The 20,972-nt window shown below is 40.8% G+C and overlaps 1 long non-coding RNA gene across 1 annotated transcript in view; it reads left to right on the top strand.

Annotated features, from left to right (window-relative positions):
- Positions 1–2,257: 2,257 nt before the first annotated feature.
- Positions 2,258–20,972, top strand: part of LOC123605707 — a 41,796-nt gene continuing 23,081 nt past the window's right edge. Inside the window, exons 1-2 of the long non-coding RNA XR_006715860.1 lie at positions 2,258–2,314; positions 17,803–17,908. This is a non-coding gene — a long non-coding RNA (uncharacterized LOC123605707). The remainder of the gene's footprint in view (positions 2,315–17,802; positions 17,909–20,972) is intronic.

Here is a 20,972-nt window from a genome sequence, read left to right as displayed (position 1 = left end):
CCCTTTTTTACTGAATACTTAAAAAAGTAACAATGGGGAGGCACCTGGGTGGCTCAGTCAGTTGAGAGTTGGACTCTTGATTTCAGCTCAGGTCATGGTCTTGCGGTTTGTGTGTTCGAGCCACACATCTGGCTCTGTGGCTGACAACATGGAACCTGGGATTCCTCTCTCTCCTCCTCTCTCTCTCTCTGCCCATCCCTGCTCTTGTGCACATGTGCTCTCTCTCAAAATAAATAAATGAAACTTAAAAAAAAAAGTCAAAATGGATCAATTTTTCTCTCAAAATTCAGTGTCTTGGATTTCTCTGAGCACAAGAAGCCATTTAATGAACCTTCTTTTCTATTTTGATGGCAGATTTTGTTCTTTTGGTGCAGTGGGAGGTGGGGAATAGGGGATATGAGAAAAGAAAGTTGTGTTTCTTCTTCAACTAGCTTTTCTATGATGATCTGAGTCTGACAATACTTTCTTTTTTTTTTTATTTTTTAATGTTTATTTATTTTTGAGAGAGAGAGACAGACAGAGTGTGAGTGGGGGAGGGGTAGAGAGAGAGGGAGACACAGAATCCCAAGCAGGCTCCAGGCTCTGAGCTGTCAGCACAGAGGCAGACTTGGGGCTTGAATCTATGAACCACGAGATTATGACCTGAGCTGAAGTCAAACGCTTAACTGACTCAGCCACCCAGGCGCCCCTATTAATTTTGAGAGAGAGAGAGACACAGAGAGAGGGAGAGAGACAGAGTGTGAGTGGGGTGAGGGTAGAGGGAAAAGGAGACAAAGAATCTGAAGAAGGCTCCAGGCCCAACGCAGGACTCGAACTCACGAACCATGAGATCATGACCTGATCGGAAACAAGAGTCAGACATCTAATTGACTGAGCCACCCAGGTACCCCTCCTTTCATAAAACTATACACACATGTAATTAATCTGTACAACTAAATCCATATTTTCTGCTAAGCATTTTCAGGTTGTTATGAAATGAGAACTTTATACGACCTATAGGGTGCCTGGGTGGCTTAGTTGGTTAAGCATTCAGCTATTGATTTGGCTCAGGTCATGATCTCACAGTAGTGAGTTCAAGCCCTGCATTGGGCTTCACGCTGGGTGTGAAGCCTACTTAAAAATAAAAAGAGGAGAGAGTTAACTAAAGTTAAGAGGTTTAGAAACTTACCCAAAATTCATGAACAAAATTTGGAGACAATGTTTTTGACTCCTAGATTGGAGTTTTTTTCCATCACACCTGTGTGTTCCTCAAAGTGCGGACCACAGACAGCTACATCAGTGTCACCAGGGAGCCTATTAGAAATCTAGAACCTCAAGTCCTATGCCCGACCTCCTGAATCAGAATCTGCATTTTAACAAGATCCCCAGGTGAGTCATATGCCTACTTCAGTTTGGAAAGCTGGCCTTTCCCCATATCACTTACTCTAACTGGGGGCATTCATTTCTAGCTATAGCATTCTGTGGATATAAAATAGCTGAGAAAAGTTCTGTATGAAATTTGAAAAATTTATGTCGTTAAGACACCATATGGGATTAAAAAGTAAGCTACAAAGCAGTGTGTATTGAATAATTCCATTTTAAAATGAATTTTATATAAATAGGCATGTATATCCATACAGAAAATAAAGACTAGAAGGATTTAGAAGAAAATGTTCTCTCTGGTGATGGGATTATGGACAATTTTGTCTGTTACTTCTTGAGTTTTCTTGAGAAAACACCTATTCATTTTTGAAAGTTAGGTTTTCTTGATGATCTTCACTGAATCTGGTCACCCGAGTGGTAAGAAAAGTAATATACAGGAAACCATGAATTGGCATAACAGAGACTGGAATGTCACTGCTGAAATTTTCTGGGTTAGACACCAGGGCTCACACAATCATTCTAGTACATCAGGCGTTCCATTCCCTGCCAAGAAGGGGCTCCTTCTTCCAGCCCCCAGGGAGCAGCCCTGTGTGGGTTTATAAGCACCAGCTCTTCTCCCCAACAGCGTGCATAATCAGGCATCTCGTTAGCCATAACTCATCTACACAGAGGGCCTGAAACATTCTGGGCACTTTAACAACAACAACAAACATTATAGACAGAGAGAGGTAATATTTTATAAATAGAGACAAAATCCCCCAATAAACAGAAAAGAAACAGAACACAAACCACCCACATTGTTCAGCCATAGCACCGAGGACTCTAGATTGACTGATATCTTGTGTTGTGGGAAGTGGGGAAGGTAGAAAGCATAAACAACAAAGACACCAGACAAAGTTCAGACCCTTAAGCAAAGATGTAGTTCTGCTTCTGACCAGCTGTTCAAGTTTGGGTGAGTACCTTAACTGCTCTTTTCCTCTATTTCATCCCATTGTCAGCTTCCCAATCCTTGGCTTTGTGAATTTCATGAGTGCTTTAAATGCACTAGTTTCCCTGTTGGGCTAGTCTAGGGAAAAACACGTCTGTGTGTCTTATCTACTCTCAGTTCTCTACTGCAACACTGTCATTTGTGACACCAGATGTGTGAATTTTTCACACATCAAGCAATTCTGCAACACTAGCTAGGTGTCTCACGATTCAAGATGGCATCAGATCCCACAGGTTAAGGGCCCAATCCAACAAGGAAGCCCTCCCCACCATCAGATGCCATTTGCAAGTCCTAGTTTGTCACTTCTACTCATTTATTTATTTGGGGGGCAAGGGGTGGGGAAGGACAGAGGGAAAGAGAGAGAGGCTCTGAAGCAGGCTCCTGGCTCACCATGGAGCCCCTCCCGAGGCTTAATCCCATGACCCTGGGATCATGACCTGAGCTGAAATCAAGAGCTTAACCGACCGAGCCACCCAGGAGTCCCTGTCACTTCTACTTCTGATTGACTTGCTATAAGTTGGTGGCTCCTACTATTTCTTCCTCGGGTTCCATTAATTTACTAGAGAGGCTCACAGGACTCAGGAACACATTTACTTACTAGATTACTAGTTTAGTATAAAAGGATGTAACTCAGGAATTATTATACAAGTATAATAGAATATACCTCTATCAGCCAGATGGAAGAGTCCCACAGGGCCAAGTCTGTGGAAGAGATACAGGGCTTCCACACCCTCTCTGGGCAAAGCCCCTCTTCAAAACCTCCATGTGCTCCTCTACTTGGAAGTACATCAAATCTTGCTGTTGAGGAGTTTTTCTGAAATGTTCATCTATTCTACTACCCCTCTGATTTACTTGGCCTTTCTGGCCAGCCCATCCTGAGCCTACATGAGGACCTCACCCTAAGTCACTCCATTGGCATAAACTTAGGTGTGATTGAAAGGCCTTGTAACCAATAACGGAAGATTCACTTTGGAAATTACAAGGGTTTAAGGAGCTTTGTGCTAGGAAACCAGGACAAGGACCACAATGAATTTCTTTTTTTCCCACAGCTAGTTACCCAACATTTGACCCCCTAGATCAAATCTAGGTCCTTCTCCGAGCTAGACTGTGCCTTGCGATGCTTATGTCTGTTTCCCTCTCTCTTGCTGTTCTCTTTTGCTGTTCTTTCTATCTTTGGTTGTTCGCAATCTGTTCAGTTGGCCCTCAGTTCTTCTTCAGGAGGAAGTGTTCTATAAATAGGTATAATTTGGTGTGTTCTGTGGAGCAGGTGAGTTCAGGGTCTTCCTATATCACCATCTTGGACAAGAAACCCCAAAATGCTCGTGCCTTTGAAATGTATTGTCCAGACCCCCTTGCCCACTGGATTCTGTTGGGTTCGGCAGGTGGGAAGCAACAAGAAACTAGACAGCAAGAGGAGACACAGGTGGAGGTGAGGGTATTTACTCTCTCACTCATACTCGCTTCTGAATAGATACCTATGTTACCTCAAATAAACCTCAGAAGTGTACATGATGCCATCTTTACTGTGCACTGCCGAAGCCTGAAAAACAATGAGATTTGGGGAGGCTTTTGTGCTAATTATTAAGAATCAGTTTTGTTTATTTACCTTATTCCCAAACATTGAGCATACAAACCTCAGAATTTTAGGATAGGGAGCAATTTGGGGATATGATTCAGCAGCCTAGTAGCTCCCAGATTGTGGGTGACAAGCCCCTGGTATTCACGGAACTGTGGAAGAAAACACCAAATGTGTGCAGTTGAATGTAGTGTTGTCTGCAGATGGAATGAATCACGTACCGCATACAAAAACTCTGTTATTTTCCAAGTATATGTAGATTGAATCACAACAAATTACAAAACCTTATAAAGGCATGACTGAATACACAGGAGCTTGTATATCATCACATATTGAAAACTTTCTCAATATAATTCAAAGTACAGGCACTTTCATGGAGGACCATTCTTTTAATATCAAAATTTTGGTAAGAACTCATCTTGGTTCATTTTCAATGAATTCTCTCTCTCTCTCCTTTCTTTTTAAAATGCGTGTCAAACTGAGGGTTTTTTCCTCCTGTTTGCTGCCTGAATTCTCTCTTTTTATTGTTTTGGTTTATCATTTTGAGTAAATTTTTTCCTTGGATCCATTCAACAAAATGAATTGAATTCCTCATATATATTCAGCTTTGACATAAACATTTGGATTCCTTTAAAAGGTGATAGGACAAATACCATCTAATGGAACTGTGTTCTAATGAGGAAGGCACTCATTACACGAATTATTACCCACATATGTGTTGAAATTACATTTGTGACAAATGCTATGGCTGAAAGTCATAAGGTCAGAGTGTGGATATATCAAAAGATGTGGTCCAGTCTAAAGTGTTGGGGAAATCCTTCCCAAAGAAAAGGGATTTAGGTTGAGCCTTGTTAATATTCCTGAAGACAACCTTGCTACGCCTTGCTCTTGAATAAGTCAGTGAACACCACTCAGGACTTCACCACCAAGTCTACCTTTTATCTGGCATGATGAAAAATTTTCAGACACTCTCCAAGGTCTTACACCTAGGCAGGAAAGAACTATAAAATGAACGCCTTAAAACGATCAGTATATTACTTTGCACTCTTGTTTGCAAATGAGCATTCTACTTCTTGCCATGCATATATTTTTGCAGATGTTCATTTTAAGGCCCCTCATGCTTGATTGTAAGGGAGGACAGCCGAGTAGTTCTTACTATTGTGATTTGCAACGTTCTTCTTTACTATTGGAAGATTAACCTGGAGCACCTGGTATTTGTCCTATCACTTTTTGAAGGAATTTTGGTAAGAACTCATCATGGCTCATTTTCAGTGAATTCACTCTTTTTCTTTAAAAAGAATTTTTTTTAACATTTATTCATTTTTGCGAGACAGAGATAGAGCATGAATGGGTGAGGGGCAGAGAGAGAGGGAGACACAGAATGTGAAACCGGCTCCAGGCTCTGAGCTGTCAGCACAGAGCCCGATGCAGGGCTCAAACCCTCAGACCGCGAGATCATGACCTGAGCTGATATTGGACGTTAATCAACTAAGCCACCCAGGCACCCCTCTTTTTTTTTTTTTTTTTTATGTGTGTCAAACTGAGGGTTTTTCCTCCTTTTTACTGCCTGAATTCACTCTTTTTATTGTTTTGGTTTATCATTTTGAGTCAATTTTTTCTAGCATATGCTATAGATATTGTGATTTTATGAGGTCATCACAGACTAGGAGGAGGGGAGCTCTTATTCTATTAAATACAAATTATCAAGGCTATGAGATTTGAACTTAACTCACTTTGCACCGTACTGGGAACAATTCTTGAAATCCTCTGTTACGGGAAAAGAACACTTTATGCGTATTGAATAAAATAAATCAATATTAGCAAGGACCTTGACAATATCATAATGAACCTGAGAGAATGCAATCACAGAAAGAGTAGGGAATTGATGAGAGAAAACTGAGCTGGGGGGCCGGGGATGAGGCGGAAATCTGGTAATTGTTGAGATAGCATTTTTTAATAAAGCAAAGTATGAGAATGGAGTGTTCAGGGTGGAACACTGAGGGAGACATGTGAAGGGGAGGAAACATTCTTCCTCTACCTTTCAAGGTCTTCCAGATGAATTATGGATTAAATTTACATTAGATACATTAACAGGAGAAAAAAACCAAAGTTTTATTATGTGTCATCAGATGCCCAATAATGGCATGAGAGCCAAAGAAATGATGAGGCAGGCAGTTTTTACACTTTTTAGACAAAGAGACAATACATTTGTGAGGAATTAACATGGCAAAAAAAAAAAAAAAAAAAAAAAAAACCCTTAATTTTGGGAGCTTCAGTTAGTAAGGAATTCTAAACAGAAATTGGGCTGGGGTAGTAAATTAGTACAAGTAACAAAGGTGGTTTATATAGCCTTCTCTGCTCTAAATTTCCCATTTTGGGGGATAAGATTGGCTCTTTACCTCCCAAGACTGGTTGAGGATGTTTCACATGGGAGATTTGTTTTCTGCTTTCAGCAGGACAGAGGAGGGTCGGAGTGTTTTTCTTGCACAGTCTGTGTTGTAAGTAACCTTTATTTAAAATAGTTTCCCCCCCCAAAAAAATAAGTAAAAATAAAAATAATATCCCAAAGTGGCCCATCTTGGGCTGGCCTGCCTTTGACCTTTATACCTGTTTCATTCTCAACCGGAATTGTTCTCAGCTACCTGCCATGCCGGTATAGGGGTTCTGGTACCAATTCCAATATGGGGAGGGGTTTTTTCCCTACACCACCACACAAAGCTCTAGACACAGGCTGGGTGTCCTCTGTGGTAGAGGTGGAGCTCCTCCCTAAGGAGTGTGGTGGAGGCCTCCTCAGAACAAAGGAAGGCAACATGGCCCTATCGGTTCCTATACACATATGCACAGTTTTGACCTGACTCTGTAACTTGGACTGTGTCCAATCAGATTATGTGTCACCATATATGGGAGACAAAGAAGTAGAAATTGCCTAAAAGGCTACACCCCGCTGCGCTCAGGGCTCAGTTTTTTGGGTCGGAACCCACTGAGCCCGCGCTGGCACGACAAATAAAGTTGCTTCCTAGACAGAGAAAGCCTCGATGTCCCTTTTCTCTGTGCGAGAATCCTGCTATACTAACAATTCACCTCAATTCTGGCACCATCTATCTAGAGATAGCTTCTCATCCTACAGGTGGAGAGCTCAGTCCTACAAAAGCACCCTCACACACATGCTTGAGATGCCAGTTGCAAGCCCCAGGCTGACACCTATGCTTCTGACCGACTGGCTATAGGTTCAAGGTCCCACAGCTCTCTTCCTGGGTTTGGTTAATTTGCTATAGCAGCTCACAGAATTCAAAAGTCCCACTTACCCACTAGATCACTGGTTTATTATGAAAGGATATTAATGCAGAAACAGCCAGTTGGAGGAGATGTATAGGGGATGGATGGGGAAAGAGCATGGAGCTTCCGTGCTCTCTTGAATGTGGCTTGCTCTGTGTATTTCCACGTGGTCACTAACCCAGAAACTCCACACCCTGTCCTCCAAACCCTGTTCTGGGTTTTTATGGAGGTTTCATTACACAGGTATGATTGATTATATCCCTGGCCATTGGCAATTGAGCTCAATCTCCAGATCCTCTCTCATTCCTGGAGGTCAGAGAATAGGACTACAAGTTCCAACCCCAAATCACAAGCGTGGCTCCACCAGCAACCAGCCCCCACCCTTAGGCTCTTTCCAAGAGTTGTCTCATTAACATAACAAAAGATGCATTGCTCTCAGCATTTAGGAAATTCCAAGGGTGTGGGGAGCTGTGAGCCAGGAACCGTGGAGGAAGAACAAATGTATATTTTTCTTATAAATCACAACATCCCAGCTGGGAAGTATTTTAGATATTTGGTCGAAGATATTAAGGACTAATAATTTTGATCTCCCCCTTAACTCTAAGGAACACAGTGTCTAGCTTCTGCTCTTTCAGAGTGCCCGTCGTCCTTCTTTTAATTCCTCAAATCACACCACACGAAACACGAAAATACTCAGTGCATTTCCATGTCAAACAATGAAGCCCCAGCTTCTTCCCTTATGAAATTAGGATAATACTAATACTGACTCTGTACAACTGCTAGGAAGTTTAAGGGAAGCTCTACATGGAACAGACTGAGCACTGTCTGGCTGATGGCATTCACAGGGCAAAGATGAAAAGCTACTGTCATTATCAGCACTGCTATGGTGACACTTAGGAAAAAGGCCATCTTCTCACTATGCTACAGTGTGGGGCATATAAAAGGTGCTCAAAATTTGTGCAATGAATAAAAACATTTTCAAAACTCTAGAATACTCAAGGTTTAGAATTCAGAATCACGAGGGATCTCCTTTAGGTTTTTGTTTGGCTTGTTTCTTATTGCTCACACCAAAAATCCAGTTCAAGAACATAACTTGACTATGAAACTGAGGAAAAGGGAAAAATTCCTGATTTTATTCTAAACAACAACAGAAAGAATGTGTTTCTACTTAGGGGGAAAAAATACCTTGACTACCAGCTTCTAAACACTGACTTCCTGAAAGAAAGTGGAAAAATCCAAATCTAAATAATAATCTACAGCTTCTCCAAGAACCCGAGCTCAGGTCCATATCAAGGAATCCTCCAGGAGGGAGCAGTTTGCATCCACCAATGAAACTGGCTTCCCTCTGCAAACCCCCTTTTATAGGCAGAATTCCTTTTCCATTTCCTTGGGGTTTTATTTCACTTTGTGGGCTGCTTGCAAATTTCTGGTTTGGGAGAGGAATGGGGAGAGACGGGGCAGAATGCAGGATGGGTTCCTCCAAATGTCAGGCAGAGTAGTGCCAGGACAGCTGGGCCTGAAACCCTGTACCCAAGGAGGGGCACCTCCTGGAAGGAGGTGAGCACAGTTTCATCTGGTTTCTCTTAATGCTCGCAGCAAAGGGCCTGAGTTACTGCATACTTTCTCAATATCTTACATAAAATCAGATTATTAACTGCAGAGACAGTCCACTGTTCTGTCCTTCTGGCTAGCGTTTTGTGTCACCATAGCAACATCCATAAACAGAGAAGTAAATTAACCTCTAAAGAAGTTTGCTGACTTTATACTGTCCAAATGGCTCTTATGTTCCCTACTCGAAGACACACACACAGTTGTTGTTGTGATTGTTGTTATCTCTGTGCACTATTTGACCCAATAACAACAAGGCCTAGGAACACAGCTTGGTTCTTGTCACCCTTTTCTTTAAAAAAAAAAAAAAAACCTTCAGTTACTTCCCGTTGCCTACAGAATGATGTCTGATTCTTTTGCCTGGTGTTCAAAGTTCTTGATCTTTTTCAATGCCACATCTCCACCATTATTTATCAACAGGCCCCTTAAGTTGTTCATGGAGTTAGAGGTCCAATTTCTTTATCAGACTTTTTCTTGCCTGACCTTGGTATTTCTTTAAAAAAAATTTTTTTTTAATGTTTTTATGTATTTTTGAGACAGAGAGAGACAGAGCATGAGCAGGGGAGGGGCAGAGAGAGAGGGAGACACAGAATCGGAAACAGGCTCCAGGCTCTGAGCTGTCAGCACAGAACCCATTGCGGGGCTCAAACTCACACACTGTGAGATCATGACCTGATCCGAAGTCGGACGCTTAACTGACTGAGCCACCCAGGCGCCCCATGACCTTGGTATTTCTGTCCATGTTCCCAGCGATCATCTGAGCACAACCAAGATAGCGTTCAAGTCCACCCCCAAAACTGAATCCCAGACTTTCCCTTCTCTCTGTTTCTACTGCCACCAGCCAGGACTAAGCTATACCCAAGTCCATCCTGGGTGTCCCAACAAGAGTCTCTGGACTGGGTGTGGTGCTTCTACTCCTGTCCAACACGCTCTGTTTATGACACGGCAATCAGAATGATCTTTTAAAAATATAAATCACATTAGTTCATTCCCTGGCTTGAAACTCTCCTGTGATTTTTCAAGCATATGGATTTTGTCCAAAGGCTTCGCGCTGCCTGCTGGGTCCTGCGTGACCTGGCCTGTGCTCATCCATCTGACTTCATTTTATACCATTCTATGCCTTGGCCCTTACTCTCCTGAATCCCTGACCTTATTTCCATTCCGTAAACACGCTAAACTCTTCCTGCTTCTGGCCTTTGCGTTTTCCCTTACTCTGGAAGTTTCCTCTGATTGTTTTGGAGCTGATGCCTTCATCATTTAGGTCTCAGCTTTAATGTTTTCTTCTTAGAGAATTTCTTGACCACCCCTGTCTGCAGTTACCCCATGCTATCTCAGCACCCTATCCCAATTGTCCTGGTTTGTTTTCTTGACTGCATTTAACAGACTCCGATGGTATCTTGCTTATCTAATTGATAACTCACTGTCCGTGTCTCTCCATTAGAGTGTGAGTTGAGGAGGGACTATTTCTGTTTGCTTGCCACAGACTCCCTAGCACCTAGTAAAGTGTCAAATAAAAGGCTGTCAATAAATATATTTTGGGGGATGCCTGGGCGGCTCAGTTGGTTAAACATCCAACTTCAGCTCAAGCTATGACCTCACAGTTCGTAAATTTGAGCCCTACATCAGGTTCTGCGCTGACAATGCCGAGCCTGCTTGGGATTCTCTCTCTGCCTGTCTTTCTGTCCCTCCCCAACTTGTGCTCTCTTTCAAAATAAATGAATAAACTTAGAAAAGTAAAATAAATTTATTAATACACACACATATAGAATGAATAAACATCATTTTTCAGGAACTGTTCATATGCACCCTTTATTCATGAGGCCTTTATTACCCATTACTAGAAACTTCCTCCCCCTCCCACACATCTCCTACACAGCACTGATCATTTCTTTTCATTTATATGTGTGATTTGCATAGCTGCTATATCTATTAAACTCTAGGTTCTTAAGGATCAGCTGGTTCATTTTCATAACTTCTCAAACATATCCTTCTGTATCAGAGGTGCTTGATGAAAGAATTAAGTGTTTTGCTTCCTACGGCTGCAGTGAACCTCAGACATAGGCCTGGACCTACGGCTGGCCCTCTGGTAGATGTTGAGGCAGACATTATTTATTTCTTGGTTACTAATTTTAGCAGACACTTTCGGTGGCTTGCATCCCATTCTTCGCCCCACATCTGACGTGTGAGCTGTTAAGCACATGAGCATAGGTCTTTGCAAGCTGAAGCATTATAGCCAATGTCTCCCGGTGGGTACCACACGTAAAATTTTCTTCAAAGTCCGGCAGGCAAGCAACGCCACACACACAAGCACCCTTTGGAGCTGCCAGGGACCCTCTCCCTTCCAGCTAGAGGTAATCCTCAGACAGTAGAGACAGAAATTAGGAGTAGGTGCCTCATTTTCCTTTTTTTCAGAGGGGTCATTTTGGGAAACATTCCAGAAAGTTTTCAGATGTCCTGACAGAACTGAGCTTCTATCAATAATGGCAGTAGCCTCTATAATACACGTTTTTACTAGATTTTTATCTTTTTCTATGTCAATTGCCCCTTTTTCCTCACTCCTACTTCCTGAAATCACCTTCTAAAAAACTTTTTTTTAACATTTATTTATTTTTTTTTTTTTTTTAATTTTTTTTTAACGTTTATTTATTTTTGAGACAGAGAGAGACAGAGCATGAACGGGGGAGGGGCAGAGAGAGAGGGAGACACAGAATCGGAAACAGGCTCCAGGCTCTGAGCCATCAGCCCAGAGCCCGACGCGGGGCTCGAACTCACGGACCGCGAGATCGTGACCTGGCTGAAGTCGGACGCTTAACCGACTGCGCCACCCAGGCGCCCCTAACATTTATTTATTTTTGAGAGAGAGAGAAAGAGACAGAGTGACAGCTGGGGAGGGGCAGAGAGACAGAGAGAGAGACAACAGAATCCAAAGCAGGCTCTGATGCCAGGCTCAAACTCATGGACCGCGAGATCATGACCTGAGCCAAAGTCGGCCACTTAACTGACTGAGCCACCCAGGTGCCCCTGAAATCACCTTCTAAATAAGCTGTTGGTACGTTCTTGTCACAGGCGCTGCTTCGGAGGAACCCAAAATAAAACCTTTTCTTTTAAGAACTTAGTTTGCTTTCAACAAATGGTGTCACTAAACCTGGATATCCACATGCAAAAAAATGAAGTTGGATCATTACCTTATGCCATATACAAAAATCAATTCAAAATGGATCGAAGACCTAAACATAAGAGCTACAACCATAAAACTCTTAAAACACAGGCAAAACTCTTCATGACACTGTTTCTGGCAATGATTTCTTGGATGTGACACTAAAAGCACAAGCAATGAAAGAAAAATAAATAAATTGGACTATATTAAAATTTAAAACTTACTTTTTTATTGTTTTAATTACAGTATAGTTAACATGCTGTGTTATATTAGTTTCAGGTGTACAATATGGTGATTTGAGAATTCTATACATTACCCAGTGCTCATCATGATCAATATAAGCTTAATCTCCTTCGCTTGTTTTCACCCACCCCCCACCCACCTCCCCTCTGGTAACAGTTTGTTCTCTATAGCTAAGAGTCTATTTTTTTTGTCTCTTTTTATCTTTGTTCATTTGTTTTCTTGAATTCCACACATGAGTGAAATCATATGTTATTTGTCTTTCTCTGACTTATTTTGCTTAGCGTTATACTCTCTAGTTCCATCCATGTTGTTGCAAATATCAAGATCCCATTCTTTTTTAAGGCTGAGTAATATTCCATTGAATATATATATACCACATCTTTATCCACTCATCTATTGATGGTCACTGGGTGCTCCCGTAACTATTGTAAATAATGCTGCAATAAACACAGGGGTGCATATGTATTTTTCAGTTAGTGTTTTCATATTCTTTGGATGAATACCAGTAGCAGAATTACTGGATCATATAGCACTTGGCAGGGAGCCCACCGCTGTGCTTGAACGCATGACCCTGAGATCAAGACCTGAGCTGAGATCAAGACTTGGATGCTTAACTGACTGAGCCACCAGGTGACCTACAACTCTTTTTTTAATTTCAAAATTTAAAACTTCTGTGTGTTAAAGGACTCTATCAACAGAGTAAAAAGGCAATCTATGGAATGGGAGAAAATATTTGCAAATCATATGTCAGATAAGGTGTTAATATCCAGAATATAAAGAATTCCTACAACTCAACAACAAAAACCAAACAACACAATTCAAAATGGGTGAAGGAAAAAACATACAAACAAACGAACAAAAAATGAATATGGGTAAGGGACTTAAATAGACATTTCTCCAAAGAAGATATAGAGATGACGAAGAAGACCATGAAAACATCATTAATCATTAGGGAAATGCAGATCAAAACCATAAAGCGATATTCTTTCATACCTGTTAGGATGGCTATTATGAAAAAAAAAGTAATAACTCTTAGCAGATATGTAGAGAAATTGGAACCCTTTTGCATTGCTAGTGGGAATGTAAAATGGTACAGCCTCCCTGAAAAACAGTATGGCAGTTCCTCAGAAAACTAAACATAGAATTATCATATACTCCAGCAATTCCATTTCTGGGTATCTACACCAAAGAATTAAAAGCAGGATCTCAAACAGATATTTGAATACCCATATTCATAGCAGCACTATTCACAGTAGCCAAAAGATGGAAGCAACTCAAATATCTCTTGACAGATGAATGGATAAACAAAACGTGGTCTCTACTCACAAGGGAATAGTATCCAACCTTAAAAAGGAGAAAAAGTCTGATACATGCCATAACATGAATGAACCTTGAAGACAGCATGCTAAGTGAAATAAGCCAGTCACAAGAGAACAAACATTGTATGATTCCACTTACATCATGTACCTAAAATAGTCAAATTCACAGAGAAAAAGTCGGATGGTCGTTGCAAGGATGAGAGGGGGGCAGGGGAATGGGGAACTATTGTTCAATGAGTACAGAGAGTCAGTTTTGGAAGATAAAGAAAGTTCTGAGGATGAATGGTCATGACGGTTGTAAGACCAGATTAGTGAATGTGTTAATGGTACTAAACTCTGCAGTTAAAAATGGTTAAGTGGTAGAAACAAAACAAACCCTCCTTTGCTGCAAATCTATAATAACAGAGAGTGGGTTAGCGGTTTCCTGAGACTGGAGGGCATTGGGGAAAATGGGGAGTAAATGCTAATGGGTGAAACATGTCTTTCTGGGGTTGATGAAAATGTTCTAACATTTTTTGTGGTGACAGTTGTACTACTCTGAGAAATACTAAAAACCTTAGAAGTGTATGCTCTAAATTGGTGGTTTATATGATATATGAATTATACCTCAGTAGGTGGTTATATTTAAAAAAGAAAAACAAAAGCAAAAAAGAAACTTCCTTTGCCATTTTGACAATCCTTTTACTTGGGCGACTAATCAGTAATATTGACTCTGCATGCCATTCCTTCTTGTATCCCAAAATTCAAATTCCTTTCTTCTGCATCAAAATTATCCTCTGCTTCATATTTCTCAACTTTCTATCTAAAAAAACCCCCTAATATGATACATATCTGTTTTTTAAAAAGGTCTAATGAGTACCTATGAATAAATACATTTGATAAACAGCTGCTGATTGAAACGTTCCAAAGATTAAATGATTGTGGAAAGTCCAGGAAACCCGGCAGACCAAGGCAGATAGATTTAGATAGGTGTCACAGCAAGGCCACTAAAAGCTGCTCATTTTTAAAAAGCAGGGAGGGGGAGAGCCTGGGTGGCTCAGTCGGTTAAGCATCTGACTTCAGCTCAGGTCATGATCTCACGGTTCATGAGTGTGAGCCCCACATCCGTCTCTGTGCTAACAGTGCAGAGCCAGCTTGGGATTCTCTCTCTTTCTCCCTCTCACTCTCCTCCTCTCCCACTCATGCTTTCTCTCTCTCTCAGAATAAAGAAACTAAAAAAAAAAAAAAAAAGCTGCTCATAATCTCTCATCTTTTTGCTGCCAAAAGGAATAGAAACTATCAGTCACAGAGCTAAACTTTCACTTTCCAGAAAAGAAAAAGAGAAAATGGAGCAGAATTTCCCAGCAGACTGAGCCACTGGACTCAGTATCACAGCAGTGTTTCAGATTGGTTTTGGTACCTCAAAAGAAAAAAATCCAAGGATTCGTTGAAAAGCTCAAGATTAGAAAGGGCAACCTGGGTTCTAGAGGAGCTTTGTTCCGTGTCAAAGAGAAACAAAGCTAGACACTGGTGGAAGGGGTGTGGACAGCTTTTAATTATGATAGCCTATTGCAGTAGGAATGTCCAGCATGACCTGAACTCAATTTTGATTTGTACAGAAGTGACTGGGTGTTTTAAAAGGAGAATGAGAGAACAGGGAGGGGGGTGAGCAGTGGCTCAGCAGAGTCAGGGAAGTGAAAAATCACAAAAACAAGGAAGGGAGAGTTGGTCCATGTGAAATCCATCTGCTTTGGTAAGCAGCGCTTAGGGAAGTTAGGCTCCTCCTCTGCCACAGAGGCTGGGGGACAGGGGTACGGTCTTCAGGTGCTGACTGGAACACATTAAATTCTTTTGGCAACCTTGAGTTTTCTCAGACAGGCACTTTAAGGGGGCTGGGGTCATCCTAGGGAAGCAGTCTTGAAGCTGTTGAAACTATGTTAGTGTTTTGTTCAAGTCTTTATAGACTTAGGTTGAGGTCCAGTCCCAGTGAAAACTCAGAGGAGTATGACTAGGGTTTAGTGAGGGAGAGGATTATTATCATCTATCACTTACCAGGTGTGAGGTTCTGGGTGATTCACTTAGTATCTCTGACCCCTAGTTTCTAAGATCAAAATCAAAATCTTCCAAGCCCAGTACCTTTACCAATACTCCACCTCTGTCAAAGATACCTATTGTATTGAAAGGCAAGGGACTTGGGTTTGAGTCTCATTTCAGTACTTACTAAGTATGGGACCTTGAACAAGTCAGGTTGTAGCAGAGCCTTTTGCAATGACAACACATGATCTTTACAAAGTTTGGAATGTAGAAGTCCTGCCTAATTATATTTCCTTGACTATTTCAAAGGTGGATATAATCCTAAGTGGGACTTTCACTATTTTGACTGGTAAAATGAAACAAAAAATGTTTAGTGGCATAAGAAAGCAGTCATTTATTTATTTTAAGTTTATTCATTTTTTGAGAGAGAAGGAGAGAGGATGGGGAAGGGGCAGAGAGACGGGGAGAGAGAGAGAATCCCAAGCAGACTCCACACTGCCAGCGCAGAGCCCAACACAGGGCTTGAACTCAAGAAATACGAGATCATGACCTGAGCCGAAATCAAGAGTCAGACACTTACCCGACTGAGCTACCCAGGCACCCTGGTAAAATGAAAATTTCAAAAGAACCCAAATGTCCTTCAGTAGAAGACTGGTTAAGTAAACATCACATTCATACAATGGAATCCTAAGCCAAAATGTTAAAATAGATCTTTACAATAGAATAAAGACCAAGAATCATAAAGTGGAAAAAATCAAATTATAGAACAGGATTGTTATTAGACCTCATTTTCATTTCTACTAGATAAAGCACACAAATAGGTAGTATATGAACATGAACATGTACATGTTTATAAAAGCTTGGTAGAGTACACACCACACACTAATATTCCTTGACTGTGTTTCTGTTATGTGTGTGCATGTGGGTGTTGGGAGGAAGCGTTCATGTGAACAAGATGATAATCCATTAGCTGAGGATATCACTTTTCCCCTTGTAGAACAGGTAGTTTGTACGAGCCTACTGTGCTAAGCATTTTACATTCAGAAATTCATGTAATCATCCAGATAATCAGAGAGGTCAATGATATTATCATTATCATTATTATTATTATTACCATTACTATTATTATTTCTGTTTTACCAATAAAAAAGTAAGACACAGAAATGTTAAGTAACTTGCTCAGCTAATTACTTTTCAAATACAAATGAAAAATACTTATCAGCAGAGTAATCTCTAATTCCAAGATGGTTGTTGTCTCTTCATCACAAAGATACTACGCATAGATTTTCCCATTTTTTATTTAACATGGCAAAATATCTTCCACTTAGGAGTATATACGGTTAAAGAAATATTTGTCTGTGTTATATTGATATCATCAGCAATATTTGTTCTTATCAATATGTAATTAAAAATCTTCAAACTGTCCCTTTGTGGGGTGCTTGGCTGACTCCATTGGTAAAGCATGCAGTTTTTGATCTGGGCGTCATGAGTTTGAGCTCCATGTTGGGCACAGAGTTTATTTAAAAAATAAATCTTCGCACTTGCTGGGGTGAGCACTGGGTGTTATACATAGGGGATGAATCACTGGAATGTACTCCTGAAATCATGATTGCACTACATGCTAGCTAACTTGGATGTAAATTAAAAAATAAATTAAAAAAAAATAAGTCTATCCCTTTATTTTCCCTACCTCTATAAATAGGGCAACTATCAAATGAGGGGCAAAGGTAAAAAACCTGTCACACCCTGTTTGTGTCTACTTACTGACCCTGCCTCTGATAATCTGAGGAAGAGTGAACGTCTGTAGATAAATCCCTGTAGTTAGATCCATAAAGCAGAGAACTCACTGCCTGAGAGTAAACATGGGAATGAAAAAGATGGAAAGGTTTTCAACCAGTTAAAGACAGAAAGAGTAATTTAATTGGAACACAATTTGCTAGTTTTCCAGCATGTTCTAAATAAAAATAGTTTTGGAAGATGATGGGAAAATGTCATTCTGGACTAGAGCGACCTACTTTCTTGGCAAAGAGCATGGAGGTGGGGTTAAGCAATGGAGAAGAAAGTGGGAAGTGGGGAATCAAGCAACACACCCCCCCCCACCCCCAACACACACACACAGATACAGTGTTTAGCTATTATATGAAATGAACAAGGAAGTCCACATTCTTGCCCAGAATTGCTTACTGGTGACTGCTGCCTCTTTGAAATTCCCATTTCCCCCATCTGTGAAGTCACATCCTTCCTATTTTATTTCCCACAGGAAACAATTGCCAAGTATGGATTCTTTGTTGAGGCTTTGAACATGAAGGATTTATAAATAAAAGACATGATCAAGGCAAAGAAATACCCTGGGACCGGTGATGCAGGTAAACTATTTCTCTCCCCTCCTTTCCTTTCTCTGATTCATATGAACCTTGGCCTCTTGCTTCTCCTCCTTTCCTGGTCCCATTGCATCTGAAGCCACTCAAAACCCATTTCATAGGCACAGTCCCTATTTTGTGTTTAATTGGACATGCTTACAAACATGTCAAAATGACAGAAACTATTTTTGTTAGATCCACTTTGGTGTAGAAGGGGTGGGAGAAGTGGCACAATTCATAACAAGAGAGGACAGAGTTCCACACTTGTCAGGGGCAGAGAGTGCTCACCTGTCACCAGACCCATCAACTCTTCCTCTTGGGCTCACAGCCACAATACATGTCTCAGATTGCCCAGCATTCAGAGGCAGTTCATACAAATCTCCTGGCTCTTGTCCTCCATATGCTCATTCTTCCCAAGCTGATGTGAAAAAGAACAGAAATCTGAGAAGCTATGTGTTGAAGGAAGCAGAGCCATGGAAAGGAAGGAGTGGAGGCACCTGCATCGCCCTGTGGAGGAGAGACGCTCACCTTTCCAGAACACCTATTATGGGTTTGATAGGGGAAAGAAATAAACTCTTGTAAGTGAGCCATTATGCATTTTGACGTTGGTTTGTTGCAGCAGTATTTTCACCTAACAGATACAAGTTTTCTTTCGCCAGAAGAGAGACTGGAATGAAGAGGCCATGGCTCAGAATTTTATCAGGTTATTAGAAAAGGCTACAGTGCAAACCTCCATGATCATCCATTTTGGTTGAGAAAGCAGAGACTCCAAGATAACGACTGAAGGCCCAAGAAATCAGATCAAAAGAACAAAAGAACTCCAGAGTTCTTTTTGAAAAATGTTTTTAAATGTTTATTTTTGAGAGAGAGAGAAAGACGGACTGTAAGCAGGGGAGGGGCAGGGAGCGAGGGAGACACAGAATCTGAAGCAGGCTCCAGGTTCTGAGCTGTCAGCACAGAGCCCGATGTGGGTCTTGAACTTGTGAACCATAAGATCATGACCTGAGCTGAAGTTGGATGCTTAACCAACTGAGCCACCCGGGTGCCCCAAGACCTAAAGAGTTCTGCATAACAGAGCAAGAAGCTTTTTAAAAGTTTTCTAGAGCAATCCATGAGTGGTCAAGAGGCTCTAAAATGCACGTTTTGGGGTTGAATTTCTACTTTGGAGAGATGAAAGGAAATATTAAAGAGACAATGAAATGGAAAAACAAAACAGTATCAGTGAGAGGACCCTCTAAGAAACTGGCCAGTGGCAAATTGTTCAGTAGTCTGGCTGGCAGGAGGATTTTAAGAACATGAAAGCCTTACATTAAATTTTATATCATTTGCTTTGTTGTGATGTGACATAACTGTCTTCGACGAATGTCATGCATTTCCTTGTATTGGGATATTTTAAGGAAATCGAGGAAAATATGTTGCAGGTCACATCCAGCCTTCCAGAGAATAGGGCAGATAGATAAGAGTGGCAATAATTGCATATCAAAAGTCAGCAGCGTGAGAAAAAAATGAATAGGAGAAAAATGTAAGCCTCCTGGAATTCTTGGGGATAATGGTGGGTTGCTGGATTTTCTACTACGTGTGGATACGTAGTGACGTAAACTATTTTTACACACTGGCTCTGAGGTTGGACTGTTTATGACTTATACCAGTTGTGTGTGACTTTGGACAAGTGAGTGTATTTCTCTGGGCCTCATTTCTGAACCCTGTAAAAAGAGGATAATACCAGAACCTATCTCCTGGTGGTGTTATGAGGGTTAAATTAATTAAATGATGTTAAGATAAATGAATATAGTATCTGGACTGTCATAAACCTTCAACAGATTTTATCTTATGTACTTATCATTATTATGACTATTCCATGTGGAAGATAATGTGGCAAAGTCAGGAACCTGTGAAGACTAAGCTTTTAGAACATGTAGTTTTATGAGATGATTTATGATGAGGTGACATTTATATGCAACAATGATAAGTGAATGTAAAATTAGCTGAGAGGGCACAAACGTCTGCCTAAGGAAACATTATTAAAATGAGGTTATTTCCTGGCAACATGGCTAAAATTAAAAGGATTAATCATTCTCGAATTGAAACTGGAATTCTTATATACTGCCAGTAGGACCAAAAATGGGTGTAGCCACTTTGGAAAACTGTTTAGCATTATCCATTAATATTGAACACACACAAACCTACGGCCCAGCAGTTTCATTCCTAGATGTATGCTCAACAGAAATATAAGTATTTGCTCACGAAAAAGTCTTTAGAAGGATATTTATCCCACCATTATTCTTGATGTCTTCAAACTGGATACAAGTCCAATGTCCACCAACAGAAAAGATAAACTCACACCATGGAATACCACACAGCAATAATAATAACAAGTGAAATCGTGCCACATACAAAAATATAAGCAAATCTTACCAAATTCAGGCTGAGGGAAAAAAGCCTGACACAAAGGATTAGATACCACAGGGTTTGTTTATATGCAATGAATTTATAGAATTACAGATATATAATATCTGGTATACCAGATATTATGTGATATGGTATGATACGGTATAATATATGGTATACCAGATGTATGATATATAATGGTGCTATGTGACAGGGTAGCCAGAATCTTGGGAAGGCAGGAATAGTGATGTTCTAGCTTTTTACCTGGGAAGTGGTCGCACAGGTCTGCTTACTTTGCCATAATTCTGCAAATTGTACACTTAGGATTTGTGCCCTGTTACACTTCAGGAAGAAGTTCTTTTAAAAGAAGACCCTTGATGGTGAAGGTTGGATTCAGTGTTAGTCCTGATTAGATCCAAGATGGTACTTGTCCTCTGCTCCCAGGATCACAAACTTTCAGTCTCCATTATTGTTCAGCGATGAAACCAAAGCTGGAGATGTAAGCCCCAGAATTGCAACATGGGGCTCCCAGCTGCCTCTGACGAGAGTCACGTGATGAGAAACCTACAAAAATTGTCTCAGGAAATAACGTAAAGTTGCCTCCTAAGAAGTCTATGGGATGCTCTTCTGCTTGAGATAACAAACATAATGTGTTGTTTGCAAGAGACAATAATAATAATTT

The sequence above is a fragment of the Leopardus geoffroyi genome, chromosome A1 (genome assembly GCF_018350155.1).
Source record: "Leopardus geoffroyi isolate Oge1 chromosome A1, O.geoffroyi_Oge1_pat1.0, whole genome shotgun sequence".
NCBI classification, from domain to species: Eukaryota; Metazoa; Chordata; class Mammalia; order Carnivora; family Felidae; genus Leopardus; species Leopardus geoffroyi.
The sequence above is the reverse complement of the archived record's forward strand: the minus strand, read 5'-3'. Positions and strand labels throughout refer to the sequence as shown.